The sequence below is a fragment of the Canis aureus genome, chromosome 3 (genome assembly GCF_053574225.1).
Source record: "Canis aureus isolate CA01 chromosome 3, VMU_Caureus_v.1.0, whole genome shotgun sequence".
Taxonomy (NCBI): Eukaryota; Metazoa; Chordata; class Mammalia; order Carnivora; family Canidae; genus Canis; species Canis aureus.
Window position 1 is genome coordinate 44,720,791 of NC_135613.1, and position 20,262 is coordinate 44,741,052.

General features: G+C 37.4%; 1 protein-coding gene, 1 long non-coding RNA gene and 1 pseudogene across 5 annotated transcripts in view; 2 read left to right on the top strand and 1 right to left on the bottom strand.

Moving 5' to 3' along the window:
• The window catches only part of PDE4B (phosphodiesterase 4B), a 548,107-nt gene that overhangs the window by 293,648 nt on the left and 234,197 nt on the right, over positions 1 to 20,262 (top strand). The gene's annotated exons all lie outside the window — the stretch shown is intronic.
• Positions 9,100 to 10,657, top strand: LOC144305252 (ADP/ATP translocase 2-like; annotated as a pseudogene).
• LOC144305260 (uncharacterized) lies at positions 14,767 to 20,233 on the bottom strand. Its single transcript, XR_013372321.1, has 3 exons — positions 20,130 to 20,233; positions 17,468 to 17,599; positions 14,767 to 14,950 (listed from the first exon to the last, which is right to left on the bottom strand). It is a non-coding gene; the product is annotated as an uncharacterized LOC144305260 (long non-coding RNA).

Below are 20,262 nucleotides of genomic sequence, written 5' to 3' on the forward strand. Positions count from 1 at the left end.
CACATAAGAAACTGTTAAGAAAAAAGTATGAAAAGTGTTCATAAATATAGATCAGTGCTGGTGAAGAGAATCCTTATTGATACCTGTTTTTTTATTGTTGCAAAATATACATAACATAAAGGCTACCAGTTTGACCATTTTTAAGTGGATAGTTCAGCGGCATTCAGTATATCCACACTCTTGTGGAAACATCACTATCATTCTCTAAAACATTTTCATCCTCACAAACTGAAACTCTGCACCCATTCCCCCGCTCCCTTCATCTCCTGGCAACCACCATTCTACTTTCTGTCTCTATGAATTTGATTACTCTAAGTATATCTTACAAGTGGAATCATGCAATATTTATCCTTTTGTGTCTGCTTTAATTCACTTAGCATAATGTCTTCAGGTTTCATCTACATGGTAGTATGTGTCAGAATTTTATTCCTTTTTAAGGCATGATATTATTTTGTTATATGTGTATATGATATATTGTTTATCTATCCATCTTTTGGTGGACATTTGATTTGTTTCTACCTTTGGCTATTATAAGTTATGCTGCTATTATGTACACTGGTGTATCTGCGTTTAAGACTATTGTTTAGCTAAGGCTTTGCATTAAAGTGAACTTTCTCCCATAGTAGTCTGAGTTAGTGAACTTTCTCTTGTCTCATATGTTGGCTATTCGAATGGTATCTTAACACAGTGATTATCAAACTTTAATATGGATCAGCATCACTTACCTAGAGGGTTTATTAAATACAAATTGCTGGGTCCTACCCCAGAGTTTCTGATTCAGTAGGTTTAGAGTAGGGCCTGAGAATTTGATTTCCCATACATTGCCTGCTGTAGCTGTTGGCCTAGGGTGTACACTCTGAGAACCACTGCCATATAGCTTTGTCTTAGTTGATAAAGACCCTCAGATACTGGTTCTGCCACTAATTTTTTCACTCTGAGCAAGCAACTTTCCCTCTTCACCTAAAAACTGAAGTGGTTTACTAATATATGTGAATTATTCTCTAATCTCAAATTCCATGGCTATTTATCTATTCATAGGAATATAGGAATGTAGGAAAGAAATTGCATTCCTGAATTAAGATAATTTGAGAGGATTTATAGAAAGATTTATTTACAAGGGTATATAAAGGAAGCCACCAAGGGCAGTTCAGTTGCCCAGGTTAGAAACAGTGGTGCTTTTACTGTCCCTAAGCCTCAAAAGAGAGGGGAGGGAGCCTGTTACATGTGAGGTATCCAAGGAGATGATAGTCTTGCCATTTGGTCCATGGTGACCTCCTAGAATCAATGCCTCTCCCAACCTGTTTCTACTCTCCATTGGCTGAACCACAAACAGAAGCTGGGGCAAGAGAGCCAAGTGACTTCATTCATCAGGGGAGCCTTTGTAGCACGAAGGGGAAGGTAAGGGGAGGGGAGAAGGTGGGGAATGCATGTAGAGGGAGAAAGCAGAGGCTATCCAGCACATTGGAACTGGCAAACATAAGAAGCAGTTGCTGGAACATCTATCATAGTGAGTTGCTTTGTTCTTTTCTTTTTTTTAATTATAGCTGATTTTTTTTTCTATTGCCACTAAGGTGTTTCAAAACATGATCTTAAATCATATTTCTTTGCCTTTTCAGTCCCAAGTGAGTATAATTGTCGCTGTCTGACAGATGTTGATTAGTCACACTCATTATTGTCTGGGCCATCGTTTATGTCACAGAAATGTTTGTAGGTATGATTGTTTGTAGAATGAGGCTTAGGGACGAAGGGCACTGTTCCCTACTTGATTTCAGCTTTCTCACCAATAGTGGATCAATAAGTCATGTGTTCATTAAGATCCATACTTAGTATGTGTACATGCACTCATATACATATACTTATATATGCATGGAAGTCATATATGCATACACATAGGAGGCTAAGTTTATTTGAGAGAAAAGGGAAACATACTTGAAAAATCCAAGTAGTAATAAAGAGGTAGAAATCATCCCAAACTCTTCCAAGTTGGATGTTCTTGTGTGGCTTCCTTTTAGTACTTTTTATTCAGAGCATTTATTACAATTAATAATGATCCGTTTGGAGAAATTGTTTATTGAATGTCTGTCTCACTAGAAACCTTAATGAGGGCAGAATTATATCTTTTTACCCCCAAATGGGGCATTGGTGACTATTGCACTAATTAAATAACCATATAAACATAGATAGCAAAAATAAGTAATGCATTAGTGCTTGCAAGTGGATAAGCAAAGACTGACTGGATGTCTACCATGAGCCAGATGGCTTACATACGCTCTCATACCTGTCTCCTAGTCACCACAGCCAAGATGACAGTCATAAACAAGATGGAGAGGACAGCACCTCCGTGTGCCATGCCTCTGTCATGTATGCTGGCTGTTATTATGCAATTTCTCTTTGTCTCTGCTGTTGTGTGTGTTTTCCTCCTATGCTTCTAGCATTAATGCATCCACACTTTATGGTATTTAATCATTTTGAAGTGTTTTTCAGTTTACCAAGAGCTTCATCCCCATTAATCAGGAAATTTCCATTGTACCTCTATGAGGGAGGTGGTGTTCTCCCCACTTTACAAAGGAGGAAACAGGGACTCATAGAAATGTGGTGACTTTCCTGACATAAGACAGAAAGTGCATAGCAGAAAGAAGCTGAAAACTAGGTCTTCCAAATCTAGTGCCGCCCCCAAGCAATCAAATTGTCTTGTGCTTTGTCTCAAGTAATTGGTGACAGGATCTGAAGTGGCCAAATTTCTTTCTTGTTCCTCTTCTCCCTTAGTGTTAAGTTTTTGAACCGAAATTGGGATTCTCATTTTGAATTCTCAAGCACTCAAAGGTGCTTTTCCCCGTGGATTTGAATCAGATGTGTGAATAGCATGCAAAAAGGTTAATCTGTTTACCCAACCAGAACATTTTGCACTGAAGAAAAAAAACCTTCAGGTTGCATTGCTGTGTTGCTCCAGATGTCCTATGCTTTGAGCTGCTTTATTTGCATTTGATATTTGAAAGCTTGTGATCAATTTACAATTATAATTGCCATTAAAATTTTACTTTAGCGTTTTGTGGGGGAAAACATCTATTTACATTATTTTGCAGAGTTGGAAAATTTCTAATGGTTTCTAAAACAAAAATAGGTTTCATCAGGACAAGTGAATACAAAATTCTTATTCCTGCTCTATGTTGTAATTATTTCCTAATATAAGATCCTGTTATTTTCATATATGTGTTTTACATTCACTGTGCTAGTCCATAATAAAATAATTCTAATCGTTGAATTATAGAGCTGCTCTAAGAGAACGAAGAGCCCAAACATTGAAGAAAATGAAACATTGGATGTCTGTCTAGACAGCACTTGTAACTAAGTTAACAATGAGCCTAATCCCATTTGTTAAGTGTTTCTTCCCCTTCATATTTCTTTAAAAAAAATACAAAAAATGTATTCACTACATGCACTATCAATCGAATTCTTGTCAGTGCATTAGAAGAATTCTTAAAAATTATCTGTTTCTTTAAACTCTAATAATAGAGGGAAGAAAAGAGTAACTTATGCACTGAACATATTGTTTTGAGAGTTGATAGACAGTAATAAACATTTATTAAGCACTTTGTGTTAAGCACTGGGCTAAGTACATTTTATGCCAAATTTATTTGATGCTTGCAAGAATCTTTTGATGGTAAGTACTTTCACTTTTAGGAACCCTTTCTAAGGTTTATAGTATTTACGTTGCCTGAGGTTTTAAAGCCAGTAAAATGTAGATACAGCATAAAATAAGATTTTTAAATGAAAGTGAAAACCAGGAAAAGGCAGAAGTAATAATACCTGGTTCTGAGTTCTATTATTAGTCTAATAAGAATAAAATAATTGATGTGTAAAATTATACAAGCTTAGATTGAGAAAGAAACTTAGATTAAAAACTCCCTGCAAACAAAGACAATGTCTAACTCATTTTTTAGTGTCCTTGAGTATAATAGCCCACAGAAAATATCTGTTAAAATACCTGTTTAATCTCAAAGCCTTTCAAGGTTAGGGAGTTTGTGGTTTAATTTATTCTTGAGAACTTTCAGGCATCAAGAAAGTATTTTTTTATTAAGATTTTATTTATTTATTCATGACAGACACAAAGAGAGAGAGAGAGAGAAAGGGAGAGACACAGGCAGAGGGAGAAGCAAGCTCCATGCAGGGAGCCTGACATGGGACTCGATCCCAGGTCTCCAGGATCACACCCTGGGCCGAAGCCAGCGCTAAACTGCTGGGCCACGGGAGCTGCCCTCAAGAAAGATTTTATTTGTTAAGTAACAGTCTGTCTCCCATAATTTCCCCTTGTTGAAATTGTCCGATCATGGAGCAGAAATGGATATAGCAAACTTTAGTAAGATAATATTGATACTTAAAATGGATGATGCAATTCATACAGACTTGTTGGTGCCCAGTATTATTTTGAACTCCTGATCTGCAATGATTCACCTCAAAACAATGGTTCCCTTCTCTTGTCTACTTTTGGATCACCTGGGGAATCCTTAAAAAATATAAATGTGCAGGTCCCTTCACAGACCAAATGAATCTAAACATCTGGAGTTGGGCCAGACATCACAATTTTTTAACAGCTCCCCAGATAATCCTAATGTGAAGTCAAAGTTGGTAAGAAAATGAATATTAAATATAGAGGGTTCTTGCCAGGCAAGGAGCAACCTAGCTACCTAGCCAGATAATCCAGAATGGCAATGATTTTATGAATTATCAAGAGTTAAGGTCCAAAATTTGATTCTAACCCTGCCTAGGAGTTAATCAGACCCTAGGAAATTGATAACATGTTAGTCAAACATAAAAATTTCTGGTATTGAACATAGAATCCTGGAACTATGGGGAATCTCCATTGGGCGCATCCACTATCTGAAAAATCTCTTCTTCCTTTTTGATTAGCTGGGCAGACATAGTCATCAAATCATCGCTGTGGAAGGTTGACCTGAGGGAAGTTAAGTGTTGGCATATTTTGCTTAAGGTGTAGGAAACACTGATAAACTGTCCCAGCCTTGACAACTAATGACAAAACTCTTTTGTTCAAATTGTGGTGTCTTACAGATTCAGGGTTATATTTTAACAGTTTTTGAAAATGTCCCCTGGATACCATAATTTAAGGTTGCCAAATCTACTTCCCCGACTCCTGTACTTCTATGATTTTGTGCTCATCTCTCCTTTCTTTAGATATAATACCTTATCTAATAGTTTTTAGCATTGACAACATTCTGTTTCTGTAATATTTTCTTGGTTGCATTAGTCAAGGGTTCTAGGGCCCCTGAAGCATAGCCTGTAGGATGCTCATCAATGTGTAGAAGATAGGAAATTTGGAGAGATAGAACCGACATTAGAAGAGCAGTTGCTTTTTACACTTTTCCAGTGAGACCTTCATCAAAGTTGATGCTCACTTGCATGGGCATACCCAGATTTTGAAAACTCTGTCAAATTATCTCTATTTTCTGTTTCTTTATCTGGGTCTTTTTTTCTTATTGTAGGCTTTCCTCAAATGTGTGATGATTCCTGATTGCCCATTCAGATTCAGGGATGAATCTATGAAAAAGTTGGTTTGGAGCTTTGTTTGCATGGATAGGTCCAGCTTCAGGGTACTCAAGCATGAATGGACAAGACATCAAACTGGGCATGTTGTGTAGTACTCCTTCTCAACCACTCACGTCTTGGAAGTTTCACCATATGGTTTAGTAAATTCTTTTTTTTTTTTTTTTTTAAGATTTTATTTACTTATTCATGAGAGACACACAGAGAGAGGCAGAGACATAGGCAGAGGGAGAAGAAGGCTCCATGCAGGAAGCCTGATGTGGGACTCCATCCAGGGACCCCAGAATCATGACCTGAGCCAAAGGCAGACACTAAACCACTCAGCCACCCAAGTGCCCTGGTTTAGTAAATTCTTTAGAGGGGCTCTTACAATTTTTGACCTGAGGACTGGGATGGAAGTATAAATATCTGGAAGTCTATATAGAGACTTTAGACTGTTTTTCCAGTTTTCCAGATGAGGCCTCATTCTGACTCCCTTTTCAGCTGAAGCCTCCAGGATGTCATTAGCCTGAGTCTCTCTGTCTCTGCCCTGCCTCATCATTTACCCCTCTTCAATCCAGCTTTGTTCTTCTGAAGTGCCAATGACAGACCCCTCCCCCTTATCTTCATCTTTGTGTACTATCAGAATTTTCATTTTTTATTATTATTATTATTATTTTATATACATATAAAGAGGAAAAGAAGACAGTCACTTATGGATAAATTAAAGCAGACATTCAGAAAAATTGTTGAATGCAGGTTGCCACATAGATAAGTAGTTGTAGATTATGTACATAGCTGCATTTCATCTCTTTGTCTGCTCAAGAAAGCTTTTATTAATTAAAAACAAACAAAAACTGATAATAGTATAGAGATTTTCTTAACTTCTTAAGTCAAATTCATGGATCCCAGTACTTGAGTATTAATGAGAAATTCCTTCTGACCCTCTTTACAAGTGTTTATGAATAACTACTCTGTTAGAACACTGATTTAAAACCATTTCTTTAGAAAACTCAGGAGTGCAGATCTTCACAAGCTATAATTATGATGTATCTGTCAAGGTAACATTTAGTACTGGTAGAGATAAGATTGTACTTGAATGCAGAAAAATTAGCAGATTAAGTATACATATTGGAAGAGATATGATAGTAAAACGTGGAATTTACTAATTTTTTTCAAGATTTCCAAGGCAGCCACTATTTCTAAATTATTTCTGTATTCTCCCATAACACTCAGCATGTACCTTTATCCATTGGGAGTATGTGCTCAATTTTCAATTGATGCACTGAGTTAGTTTCTGGGACCCCGGCAGCCCACCAGTTTACAAAATATGAGAGCTGGAAGGAATTTTCAGACCATCTAGTTTTTCCTTGATTCTGGGACATTTTTCTTCTTCATATACAATCATTGCTGAAAAGAGGATGTGTATGAAAATTGGTATGTACAGATAGTGTGTTAGTACTCTTTCTAATGAAAATACAACAAAACTATTATTACATCTTTTACATTGGTGGATTTTCTTAGAGTTGGTGGCATTTAAGAATTGAGTAGATACAGAGGCACCTGGGTGGTTCAGTCAGTTGAGTGCCTGCCTTCCCCTCAGGTTGTGATCATGGGGTCCTGGGATCAAGTCCTACATGAGGCTTCCTGCTTGGTGGGGAGTTTGCTTCTCCCTCTCCTTCTGCCCCTCCCCTGCTTGTGCTCTCTTTCTCTCAAATAAATAAAATCTTTAAAAAGTTGATTAGGTCCATTCCTTGCCTGTTTCTCATGTGCCATACTTTTCCTCTCCTCTACTTTTGCACACGTTTTTTTTCCTTTGCCTGGGAGGTCCATTCCCTCTGTTTCTTGGTGAATTCCTCACCAATTTTTTCAAAACCTGTTCAAATGTCGCCGTTTCGGTAAAGCCTTCCTGAATTCTCATGGTAACAGTGAATGTCATTTCCTCTATGTGATACACATCACCGTCTTCATCTTTATATATGCCACCTTCTTCAGCTTTTTCATTTTAAAAGTAGCACAGTTAATCCAGAGAGATGAACTGGGGTTTTTAACATTTTACATCATTAAAGGTCTCAGAGAAACAGAGTGGTCTAATTCAAGACACACATCATCTCTGTGTGTTCAATTAGGTGGCCTAGCTGAATTCTGGATAATTACTATTGTGGTTGAATTCCACAGGTGTTTGAGGAGAAAATAGGGAAATAGAAGGATCAGGAGTTCATTGTAGGAGGTGCTTTGACCTCTTTACCATATAGTTCATGTATTTGCAAAGCTCAGTAGTGTGTTTTCCACTGTGATTTTAGCTAATGTGCCACTCTACGCAGAGGGAATTGTTACATTTAGTCCTGCAAAATCAAGTAGGATCTGACCCTTTAAGGCCATTAGTCTAGAGTGGGACACAAAGAACAGCTGCTTGTGCATTTAGCAACATGTAAATTTAGCCACCTGTATCCCCAGACTATGGGGAGGAAGGAAATATATTTGCTTATTTCTCAGGAGAAATAATACTGTCTCTGGCATTCTTCAACAAAGTAGAAAAGCAGTTATGTGTTCCAGTTTGCTGCCCTTTAACTGATTACTGTCACAATTCCTCCTTATGTCTTCCGAACATAGTTTTCTGCTGGGATTTCCGGGGAGCAGAGAGGACTCTGCAAGAAGCACTGGGTTGTTAACAATATCACTGTTACAGGGCAGCCGGGTGGCTCAGCGGTTTAGCGCCGCCTTCAGCCCAGGGTGTGATCCTGGAGACCCGGGATCGAGTCCTGTGTTGGGCTCCCTGCATGGAACCTGCTTCTCCCTCTGCCTGTCTCTCTCTCTCTCTCTCTCTCTCTCTCTCTCTCTCTGTCTCATGAATAAATAAATAAAATCTTAAGAAAAAAAAAACAAAAACTTTAACCTTAATAGTCACTTAAAAAAAAAAAAACATCATTGTTACGGATTGAACTGTGTTCTACCAGAAGATGTTGAAGTTTTAATTCCTAGTACCTTTTGAATTTGGAAATAGGGTCTTTGGAGATGATTAAGTTAAGATGAGGTCATTAGAATGGATGAAATTTGGGCACAGATGCAAGTGAAAATGCCATTTACAAGCCAAGGAACATCTGAGGCCATCAGAAGCTAGGAGGGAGGCATAGAACAGATTCTCCTACACGGCCCTCAGAATGAACCCCCCTTACTAACACCTTGATTTTGGATTTCTAGTTTCCAGAACTGAAACAATAAATTTCTGTGTTTCAGCCACCCAGAATGCCCTGACTGGGGACATCTCATCCTTCTTCAGTCTCCTGGGGAAATTAACTTCAAATACATTTTTCCCTAACCCTAGTAGTGATGGCAAGAATTAGAGAAAAGTGTGTCTCACATAAAAGTCATAAATCTCTGCTCCCTGTTCTTTCTATCACATGTGCCTGAAAATTTCAGGTCTGAAACTTAAGCTGGTGATTCCAGCCTGGATTCAGCACACAAATGGGTTTTATTGCCTGTACAATGTTTTATTAAGATTAAAAATACAGCCCCAGGGTCCTGGAGTCCCAGCCAGTTCCTATAGCAGTCCCGCCGTCTAGTTCCTTTCAATATGACAGATGCCACTGTGTCCTTCACCAAGGACTTCCTGGTGGGTGGAGTGGCTGCTGCCATCTCCAAGACGGTGGTGGCGCCGATCGAGCAGGTCAAGCTGCTGCTGCAGGTGCAGCATGCCAGCAAGCAAATCACTGCAGATAAGCAATCCAAGGGCATTATAGACTGCTTGATTTGGATTCCTAAGGAGCAGGGAGTCCTGTCCTACTGGTGTGGTAACCTGGCCAAAGTCATCAGATACTTTCCCACCCAGGCTCTCAACTTCGCCTTTAAAGATAAATACAAGCAGATCTTCCTGAGTGGTGTGGACAAGAGAATCCAGTTTTGGCGCTACTTTGCAGAGAACCTGGCATCAGGTGGCACCGCTGGGGCCACATCCTTGTGTTTTATGTATCCTCTCGATTTTGCCCGAACCCGTCTAGCAGCTGATGTGGGCAAAGCTGGAGCTGAAAGAGAATTCAGAGGGCTCGGTGACTGCCTGGTTAAGATCTACAAGTCTGATGGGATTTTTTTTATATAAATTTATTTTTTATTGGTGTTCAATTTGCTAACATATAGAATAACACCCAGTGCTCATCCCATCAAGTGCCCCCCTCAGTGCCCGTCACCCAGTCACCCCCCCCCGCCCACTGCCCCTTCCACCACCCCCCCCCCAGTTCATTTACCAGAGTTAGGAGTCTCTCATGTTCTGTCTCCCTTTCTGATATTTCTCACTCATTTTTTCTCTTTTCCCCTTTATTCCCTTTCACTGTTTTTTATATTCCCCAAATGAGTGAGACCATATAATGTTTGTCCTTCTCCAATTGACTTATTTCACTCAGCATAATACCCTCCAGTTCCATCCACGTTGAAGCAAATGGTGGGTATTTGTTGTTTCTAAATGGCATCGAAAGATGAATGGATAAAGAAGATGAAGTCTGATGGGATTAAGGGCCTGTACCAAGGCTTTAATGTGTCTGGGCAGGGTATTATCATCTACCGAGCTGCCTACTTTGGTATCTATGACACTGCAAAGGGAATGTTTCCAGATCCCAAGAATACTCACATCTTCATCAGCTGGATGATTGCACAATCCATCACAGCGGTGGCTGGGTTGACTTCCTACCCATTTGACACTGTTCACCGTCGAATGATGATGTAGTCAGGGTGCAAAGGAACGGATATCATGTACACAGGCACACTCAACTGCTGGAGGAAGATTGCCCGTGATGAAGGAGCCAAAGCTTTTTCAAGGGGGCATGGTCCAATGTTCTCAGAGGCATGGGTGATGCTGTTGTGTTTGTCTTGTATGATGAAACCAAGAAGTTCACATAAGTTATTTCCTAGTTCTCCCCTTGTGAATAGGCATGTTGTATTATATAACATATCTTGAGCATTCTTGACAGACTGCTGGCTGTCTATTTATCAATGGCCACTATATACTAGTTGAAAATGGGAAGCAATAATATTCATCTGACCAGTTTTCTCTTAAAGCCATTTCCATGATGATGGGACTCAATTACATTTTTTATTTCAGTTACTCCTGATAAATAAATTTGAAGAAAAAAAAGTCTGAAATTAAAAAAAAGGATTAAAAATACAAAGGGGTATTTTGCCCCCTGTAATTGCAGGGTTCAGTCAGTTAAGTGTCCGACTCTTGATTTCTGCTGAGATCATGATTTCAGAGTTGTGAGATCAAGCCTGGCATCAGAAACTGTACACAGCACAGTAACAGCAAGAGTCTGCTTGAAATTCTCTCTTTCCCTGTCCCTCAGGCCCTCCTGGCCCTTGTGCACTTTCTCTTTCTAAAATAAATAAATAAATAAATAAATAAATAAATAAATAAATAAATAAATATATATCTTTGAAAAAAATTTAAAACACAAAATAATCATAATGATTTGTTACAAGGATATAAAAATTATAAGATTTCACATCAAAAAACTGAATTTCTGGCACAGTACTCTGGCATTCCTACACAGTAGTAAGCTAATTCCATCTCACTTCCAATGAAAGGGAAGGGGTATGCATTTTTCATTTGCCACTTTCTCCATCTTCCTTATTATTCCTACACCCTGTTCTGGCTCTTATGAATGCTACCTCCATGATCCCTATAGACATTTGAATTTTAGGCCTCCATGGACATTAGTACAAGAACTCTTTATTTTCTTGTTATTTTTTCTAGAAGTACAAAATTTAGTTTGTCATTGTAGATGCCTATATGTTAAATCTACCTGTGTATATGCCCTGTAATGATTTACAGAGCAATGCCCAATAGTGCTATGTATATTGCAGAAATTAAACAAATACTCATTTAAAATTCTTTGTCCAGGGGTGCTTTGGTGGCTCAGTCCGTTGAGCATCCAACTCCTGGTTTGGGCTCAGGTCGTGGTCTTGGGGTTGTGAGATGGAGCCCTGCATCGAGCTCCATACTCACTGCAGTCTGTTTGAGATTATAACCCCCCCCACCCCTGCTCTACTCCTCCTGCCCCTACTCATGCTCTCTCTCTAAAATAAGTATTTTTTTTAAGATTTTATTTATTTATTCATGAGAGACAGAGAGACAGACAGAGAGGCAGAGACACAGGCAGAGGGAGAAGTAGGCTCCATGCAGGGAGCCAGATGCAGAACTCGATCCCAGGTCTCCAGGATCATGCCTGGGCTGAAGGCGGCACTAAACCGCTGAGCCACCCAGGCTGCCCTAAAATAAGTATTTCTTTAAAAAAAATTCTCTTTGTCCATTATCTAAAAATCAATTTATTAAGTACCATGAGGTCAATAAAGATAGACCAGATAGTGGTGCTGCCTCAGGGGAGCTACAGTCTATGCTGGAAGTAAGATACTGAATCATGCATGTAAGAGATTCAAGAATAAAATGAAAAGTGTAAAGACCAATGTAAAGTTAGATAAGAATTCAGAGGAAGAAGAGAGTATTTCTGACTTGGACCACCAGGGGAAATTTTGTACTGGGGGAGGCATTTTAGTGGGGACTTGGAAGAATGTAGAATGTGATCAAACATGAAGAAAACTGGGCTTTTGGGTGGACAAACATCTGGTCATTTGAGAAATAACAAGTAGTTCAGTTTGATGAAACTAAAGGAGGTTATGGGGAATACACTAAAGAGGATAATTTGGAACCATCTAATGTGACATGAACATGAACATCAGGCCTAAAGAGATTAAGCAGCAGTGAGATACCAGTCTCTTTAAAAAGCTACCTTTATTCTTTGGCTATAGCTAAGAATTAGACAAGAAGGCTGTGCTTTAACTTTTGTTGCTTAAAAGGGGAAAAAATGGCCACTTAATGTTTGCATCTATTAAGTTTCATGGTTGAAAATTCCCATTTATGTTCCCTAATTAGCAGCAGTTTTCATGGAGAATGATTCAAGCCAGTTCTTGGTAGGCAATTCTAAAGAAACAATACAGCATTCTTATTTCTGTTGCAACTTCCCCTCCCCCAACTGTCTAATGTCAGTGTGTTAGTGTTCTTTACTTTCACGAAAGTATACTCAATGTCCTGTAAGTTGAGTGTCACAACTGGCCATCGAGAGAGCTTGTCTGCCATTTTGAATGTGAGCTAAATAATTATTGCCTTTTCTATTTCTATTCTATATTCCTTTCCTATTTCCCTTTCCTGCCCCAACTTCCTCTTTTCCCTCTTTCCATCCTCTCTTCTTCCTTTCTCTCTTCCTGTTCCCTTCCTACTTGTGTAAGGTAAAGTAGAAGTGAAGAGCAATGCCTTTGGAGTCAGACGACCTGCATTATAATCTTCATGCTATTACTGACTGGTTGTGAAATGCTGAGATAGCTATCTAGTTTCTTTGATCCTCAGTGTTCTCATCTACAAAATGTGATGATAATAATACTCACTTGATAGGGTTCTTTTTAGAGTATTCATACATTAACACATGGAGAAAATTTAGAACAGTGCCTTGCCCATGTTAAGTACTCAGTTAATATTAGCTATTATTGCTATTGTTATTGTCCTCCCTGAAGATGGGCTTTTTAAAAAAATATGGAGATAAATAAGTCCTACTGTTTCATGTTTCATTTTAGGCCCAAGAGATATATTTTGATATTGAAAACAAATGTTATTATGAAATAACATGTAGAACTTACAACCTAGCTCCACATAATGAAGACACTGAATTATTGCAGGTTGACTGACAAGCTGATTAATTTTACATATATAATCCTTAAATTGCTTTTAGAAAATCTATCCATATTAAAGATACTGTCTTATATTCTCTTATTGAAATAAGAAGCTTACCTGGGATATGGCATATTTTATATGTAAGAACTGAAGGGGTCTTGGGTTTTTTTTGTTTTTGTTTTTGTTTTTAGGATTTTTTGAAATCAAGGGATTTTTCCATGCTTTGACCATTTATCTTTTTTTCTTTTCTTTTTTCCTTTTCTGGGAATATCCAGCATATCATACCTTGACATTTGAAAAGCTTAATATGTTTCCATATACAAGTAAGCATATTCTCCTTAAAGTAGGTCAAACAATGAATTCCTGGTACTTTTTTGTTAGGATAGTGACTCTAACAAGAGGAAATAGCACTATTTAAGAGTGTTCTGATAACCATGATTCTAACAGGTATGATAACTGAGATCCTAATAGGTTTGACAAAAAACTGTACAAATATAACATTCTTGACACCATTTTGAAAGCTCTTCCTCCATAGTGCCTTTGTGTATCTGGGTAACTTGCTTAAACATTTATGTTTATTAGCATTTTCAGATATTTGTATTATAATTTCTCAACTTGAGTTTTCAAGGGAAGAGGTGGGATATGAATGGGAGGGGACCCCCTCTCACCCCTCTCATCCCTCCCACTCCTTCTTTCCTTTTCCCTTATCCTTTCTCTTTCTTCTTTTTTTCAAAGGCTTTAAAGTCATGCTGATTCTTTTAAACTGGTGAATGTGCAATTAAATAATCATCACAGACACTTGTGCCCTCCTCTCACTGTTAATTTATCAAATAAAAACAAATTAGTTGTCTTTATATACAGTCTATTAAATTTTGCCTGCCTTTAGGCCAAAAGCAAAATACCTGTTAAAGGACCCAGAAGTCACGGTACTTATGATCAATCATGGGAGATCCTTTGTCCTGTCCGTGGCTTTGTTGTTTAACTTGTACACCTGGTTAATGATTCTTGCCCTTCCTTTCTACCTCATCTAATAGGGTTCTTGAGCATATTCATTCATTAATACATTGCAAATAATGATAATGATATCCACAATTAGGATAGTAACATAGAACTTCTATTCAGCTCATGAAAGAAAGTTTTAAAAATTTTCCCTTATGCAAGGTGAGGACTGTGAAAGCCCTTTGAAATATAAAATGCAAAGCAAATATAAGGTATTGTTTTCATTAGCAAGTTTAAAGAAAACTGTTCTATAAGGAAAAAAGTCTTTGTGGTACATTTAATTTTATTTTTCAAATTATGGATTCATCCCATGAGAGGTGATGTACTTAACAACATCAGCATATGTGAAACAAGACTAGCATAATGCATAAATGTAGTTCCAGAGGAGCTGGGAAGGCACCAAAAAATGTGCTTGCTTTGCCATAGCTTGAAATGGAAAATGATCACTCTCTTTGGTTAGTTCTGAAGAGCTAACAGATTGACAGTAATATGAAAAAGGATCTAATTTTACACTGGTGCAATTTAGATAAAACATAAAATTCTGGTGTTAGAACACATGTACTTGCTTATAAATTTTATTCAATTGGACACTTTGAAAGGAGTGCTCATATTTTGGCAATATCCAAGTAGATGTTAGAATGATGGAATATATTACCATTGAAAGTGACTTCAGGAATCATCTAGTTTGTTGATTTGATGGTGAAACTGAAACCCAGAAAGGCAAAATGATTTTGTTATGACCACTTTCAGGAGCTGAGCCAGGTTCTTTCTATATATTACCCCCCATATTTTGACTATAATAGTTCAAATCTTCACTAGATTGTGTTTCCTGAAGGCAGACCCTTTGACCTACCCATCCATCTATATATACATCTGTCAAGATTTATTAAAAATTAATTTAAAGGCTCATATGTATTAATACTCTGTTAAGTGATGGAGATACAAGAGTGATTGGGATGAGATGGCTGATTTCATGGAGCTTATAGTCTTAGAGGGGAGGGGAAAGATGAGAGGGAGAAGGAGAGGGTATCTATAATTTAAGCAGAAAATGTAGCAAATATCAGAGGTACCCACTAACAGACAATAAAAAGGAGTGAATAATTACACTGCAGAGTAAGTCAGAAAAGTGTTTTGACAAGAGATGTTTGAATTGGCTCATGAATAAAGGTCACTTCCTCACCTAGCAAAATGTCAGCAATTCATTGAATACATAACTGAATAATCAAGACTTGGTAACTTTCTAATATGACTCTGTTGTTACTAATATCAAATACAAATAAATTACTGGTAGTTTTCCCTACAGTATTTGCTTTATGGAACCTCCTTTCTTTCTTTTTTAAACTTTAACTTTCTTGGCCCATGAGGACATTTCTTTATCCCTATCCTACCTAATTAATATAATAGCTTTGATCTTCTAAAACTTACAAATGTTTTATTTTTATGTATTTATTTATTTTTCTTACAAATGTTTTAGAAGACATAAGACAAAGCGGTAAAATGATCATTATTTTCAAACTGAAAAAACAAAAGCAAAAAAGACTGCCTTACAACTCCTCCTTACAGAAGAATTCCAGTTAATAGATGTAGAAGGAGAGGCACCTGAGTGGCTCAATCAGTACAGCATTGACTCTTGATTTCGGCTCAGGTCATGATCTCAGGGTCATGATATGGAGCCCCATGTTGGGCTCTGCTCTCAGCGGAGAGTCGGCTTGAGATTCTCTCCCTCTCCCTCTGCCCCTTCCACTGTTCACACATCTCTCTCAAATAAATAAATCAATCTTTAAAAAAAAAAGATTCTATTAGTTTATTCATGAGAGACACACAGAGAGGCAAAGACATAGGCAGAAGGAGAACCAGACTCCCTGCAGGGAGCCCAATGCAGGACTTGATCCCAGGATCCTGGGATCACACCCTGAGCTAAAGGCAGATGCTCAACCACTGAGCCACCCAGGTGTCCCAATAAATAAAACATTTAAAAAAATAAATGTAGAAGGAATGAGAGAAACAGAAAGTCATCTTTAGAACATAGCAGTAAGAGTTGCAGGCAAGATCCACCAATGGACACTAAAACTACTGGGTTTGAGAAAGAATAGGTATTTCTGTAGTCTCAAAGTATCTACCACCAACATCCTTATTACAGAGATAAAGATAATTTTATAGTGTTTGAGAAACCCAGCAAATTCAACATCAACCAATGATCAAGTTTAATATGATTGATAATAAGATATATTGAAATAATGTACTCTCTTACAGGATATACTCAAAGAGTGCATCACTTCTGAGAGATATTTTACATTACTGACTGTTACTCTTTCAATGTATCAAGGTCATGGAAGATAAAGAGTGAGCGACCATCATAAATTAAAGATGCATAGAGAAATTTAAAAGCTAAATGTAATGTGAGATACTGGATTGGATGGATCATGGAACAGAAAAATGAGTAGTAGTGCAAAAACTGGTAAAATATGAATAAAGACTACAGTTTAGTTAAGAGTATTAGACCATGTTAATCTCTTAGTTTAGGTATGTGCACTATGGTTATACAATACATTAACTTTAGGGAAACTGAGCAAAGAGTGAAGGATACACAGCAATACTCTTCTATTTCTGCTACTTTCCTGTAAGTTTCAAATTATTTCAAAGTAAAAAAAAAATAAAAACATAATTCTCTTGACACATTAGGGACTCTTTGAAGTGATTTGAACTTCAAAGACAGGGTAATATGATCAAAGCTTTTCCAAATTATTCATTAAAGATGTTGATACAGAAAAAAACATGGATGCATTTTGTAATATTTTTATTCTAGGGTTTAAATGAAGTATACAAGTTAAAGTATGGAGTTTAATTGAACTATATGATTTCTTTTACAAAAGTAACTTTGAGCCTGCGAAATGTCAGAAATAGTCTTAACCTGTCTTAACCTGCCCCACCAATATTTTGCTATATTTATGCTATAGAGTACAGCAGTCTCCACCTTATCCACAGAAGATAGTGCCAAGATCCCCAGTGGATGCCTAAAATCACACATAATACCAAACCCTATATATACTGTTTTTTCCCCTACATATACATGTGTGATGATAAAGTCTAATATATAAATTAGGAACAGTAAGAGATTAACAAGAATAAGTAATGATCAAATAGGACAATTATAACAATATACTATAATAAAAGCTATACATTCATAGTCTTTCTTCTCAGAATATCTTGTCCTGTACTGACCCTTTCTTTGTGGTGATGTGAGATGATGAGGTGACATGAGGTGATGAGGTAGGCATGGTGACATAGCATTCAAGGCTACTGTTGATCGTCTGACATCACTTCTGGAGGACAGTTGACCTTGAGTAGTTGAAGCTGTGTTTGGAAAGACAAACCAGGTATAAGGGGGACTGCAGTGCATAAAGAAAAGAAGAAAACATAACTTCTTATGTGTATTCAAGAGGTTGACTCTTGGGATGTAAAAAAGCATAAGACAGTAAGACACTTCATAATCAAAGAAAACAGAATCTCTTTCCTTATAGAAAATATTTTCTATCCCTGAAGACATTATTGGCTTGAAACTACTGGCCAATAGTCACAGTATTGACTTTACATTTTGAAACTTTCTAATATTTTTATTACTCAATTTATGCTTTTATTTGCTTTTATTATAATAGATTATTTTAGTCAGCTGATGATTTTAACTGAGGGATTTTCTAAGCTATTCAAGTGTAAAAGTTCATAGGTAATTCTATTGCCATGTTTAGAATGCCCGATGTCCATACTTCTAAGTCATGTAAAGGTTTATTTGTTTGATCATAAGTGAGCTAAGTGGGTTTTATTACACATTATTTCTAATAATATCATGTGTTTGAAAATTCCACTAGTTTAAAATAGGTAGATTCTAGGTCTAATTACTAAATTTTCTTTGCTCAAAATTCTGTGCAACAAAGGTGAAAGGGTTTGTTTCCAAGGAAACAAATGCATTCCATTTTCATCACATAAAATGTTTTCGGCAAGAAAATTCCATAACCAGTCTCCAGGGAGATACCGTGTCATAAGATAGCTCTCATTGGAGATTTTTCCAAAGGAACACTTTATTTTATTTTTGTTCCCTCTAAAATCATCCTGCATTAGTGTAATTGTGATTGTATTGGATTTCAAAAAAATTAACAAGAGATCCATTGTCATCACCTTATTAGGGTCATAAAATGTACAACTCCAGGAGAACGTGATTTTCCTCTGACCATTAAGTTATGTTTATATTGGAGTCTAAATAGCATGTATTCAGGATGTTCACTTGAGAAGAAACAGCCTGTTCTAAGGATGGTATTTGTCACCCTGAGGGCTGAAAAAGAACTTCACTCTTTATTGGCATTTATTTGAAGTTGGAAATGACTGCTGCTTTTTAAGAAATTTGAAAACCATATAAATAGCCTGGCTTTACATATTCTAGTGATTGAATAACTGAATAACAAATAAGGAAACTGCAGGAAGTAGATTCAGCTCACATAAGTCTGAGGCTTTGTTCGGTCTGATATATCTCTTGTAATAGTTGTATCTCTTACCCATGTGCATGCTCGCATTTAGGGACACTCTGTTATTCATCTTGCAGTGTGGATTTGGGATGTAATAAGTACAAAATCTTTGATAATGGAATGAAGTACTTCTATAGTAATATGACAAAATTTTGAAGCAGAAAACAAAATCATTGTGGTATTATGGGGGCTAAAGAGAGATGGCATAATAGTCAAAATTAGAAGCCATGGCTCTGTCCCTTACAAATTCTGTGACTAAGCAGGTCACTTAAACCTTCCTATAAGTGGGGAAAGAAGTCTTTTTATCTCATATGGTTGTTAATTAATATGTATAAAAAGGATATTTAGTGAAAGAATTTCTTTAAAATATGGAACTATTCCATAAACAAGAGTGTGAATTCTTCTGTAAAAGCAGTAACCACCTAATATGTCTTTTTCCTGATTTACATACTACATTTGCTTTGTTTCTACTGCAAATCTCTTATATGATCCAGCTAATGTGAAATAATTAGAAAATATCACCTAGAGTCTAAAAAATAGAAGTGATTTAAAAAAAAATTCTGTAAAAGATCAGACTCCAGCCAGCCTAATCCTAATACTACAAATCCCCCACATTTTATCTTCAAAGGTCCAAAATGTGGCTTCTAAGGCAACACACTTCTTTTCCATAACTCAATCAAAGAAGGTGGGAAAATGGATCTGTTTATGAACTGGAGACCCAGTGGACCAAATAGAGTCTCTCTAAAAGATTTAGTCTGTATAGTCAAGTTTTTTTGTGAGAGACTTACATGACAGACAGTGGCACACAGGAAAAGCAGATACTGACAACAAGATGTGGCATCAGTAAAACATTTACTCATTTTTCTTTCATTCATTCATGTGAGGAAAATTTTTATAGAGTGCTCTCTAAATGTCAGAGACTAGGCTAGATGCTTTCAACACACATGATCTCATTTGATAACCTGCGACATTTGGCGAAGATGTATGATCTTCTCCATGTAATGGATGCTGAGGGGCACCACCCAGCCCCCTCTTAAAGACTAAGCATTAACTCTTCATCTGCCCTCAGATGTTGGCAGTGGAAGGCTTTTGCATGACTCCCTATCAAGAACTGCTCTCAACCAAAGACAGTTGAGTTGCCCAGGATCCCACATTCTCTTGGATTCAGTGACTGATAGACATGGGTTTAGAAAGCTCAATAGCTCATCTCTATTGGGAACATCACTGAAGGGCCACCACATCTCCAGAGCATCAGTAGGTTTGGCTGAGGCCTCTGTTGGAGCAGCATCACAGATCCCCTGCTCTGTCCAAACCTTATCCTTCACTCCTCAGACATGTGATATTTGCAAAAGCACTGGCTTACAAACCTCCTGCACACAAATCTTGAAGGCTCAGAGACTCTTTTCTGAACATCCAGAATGGTGATCTGATCTTCTCAGAATTGGTCAAAAGGGTTGCACAGAGCTGATTCTAAGGGCAGGATAGACATGTCAAAATGTC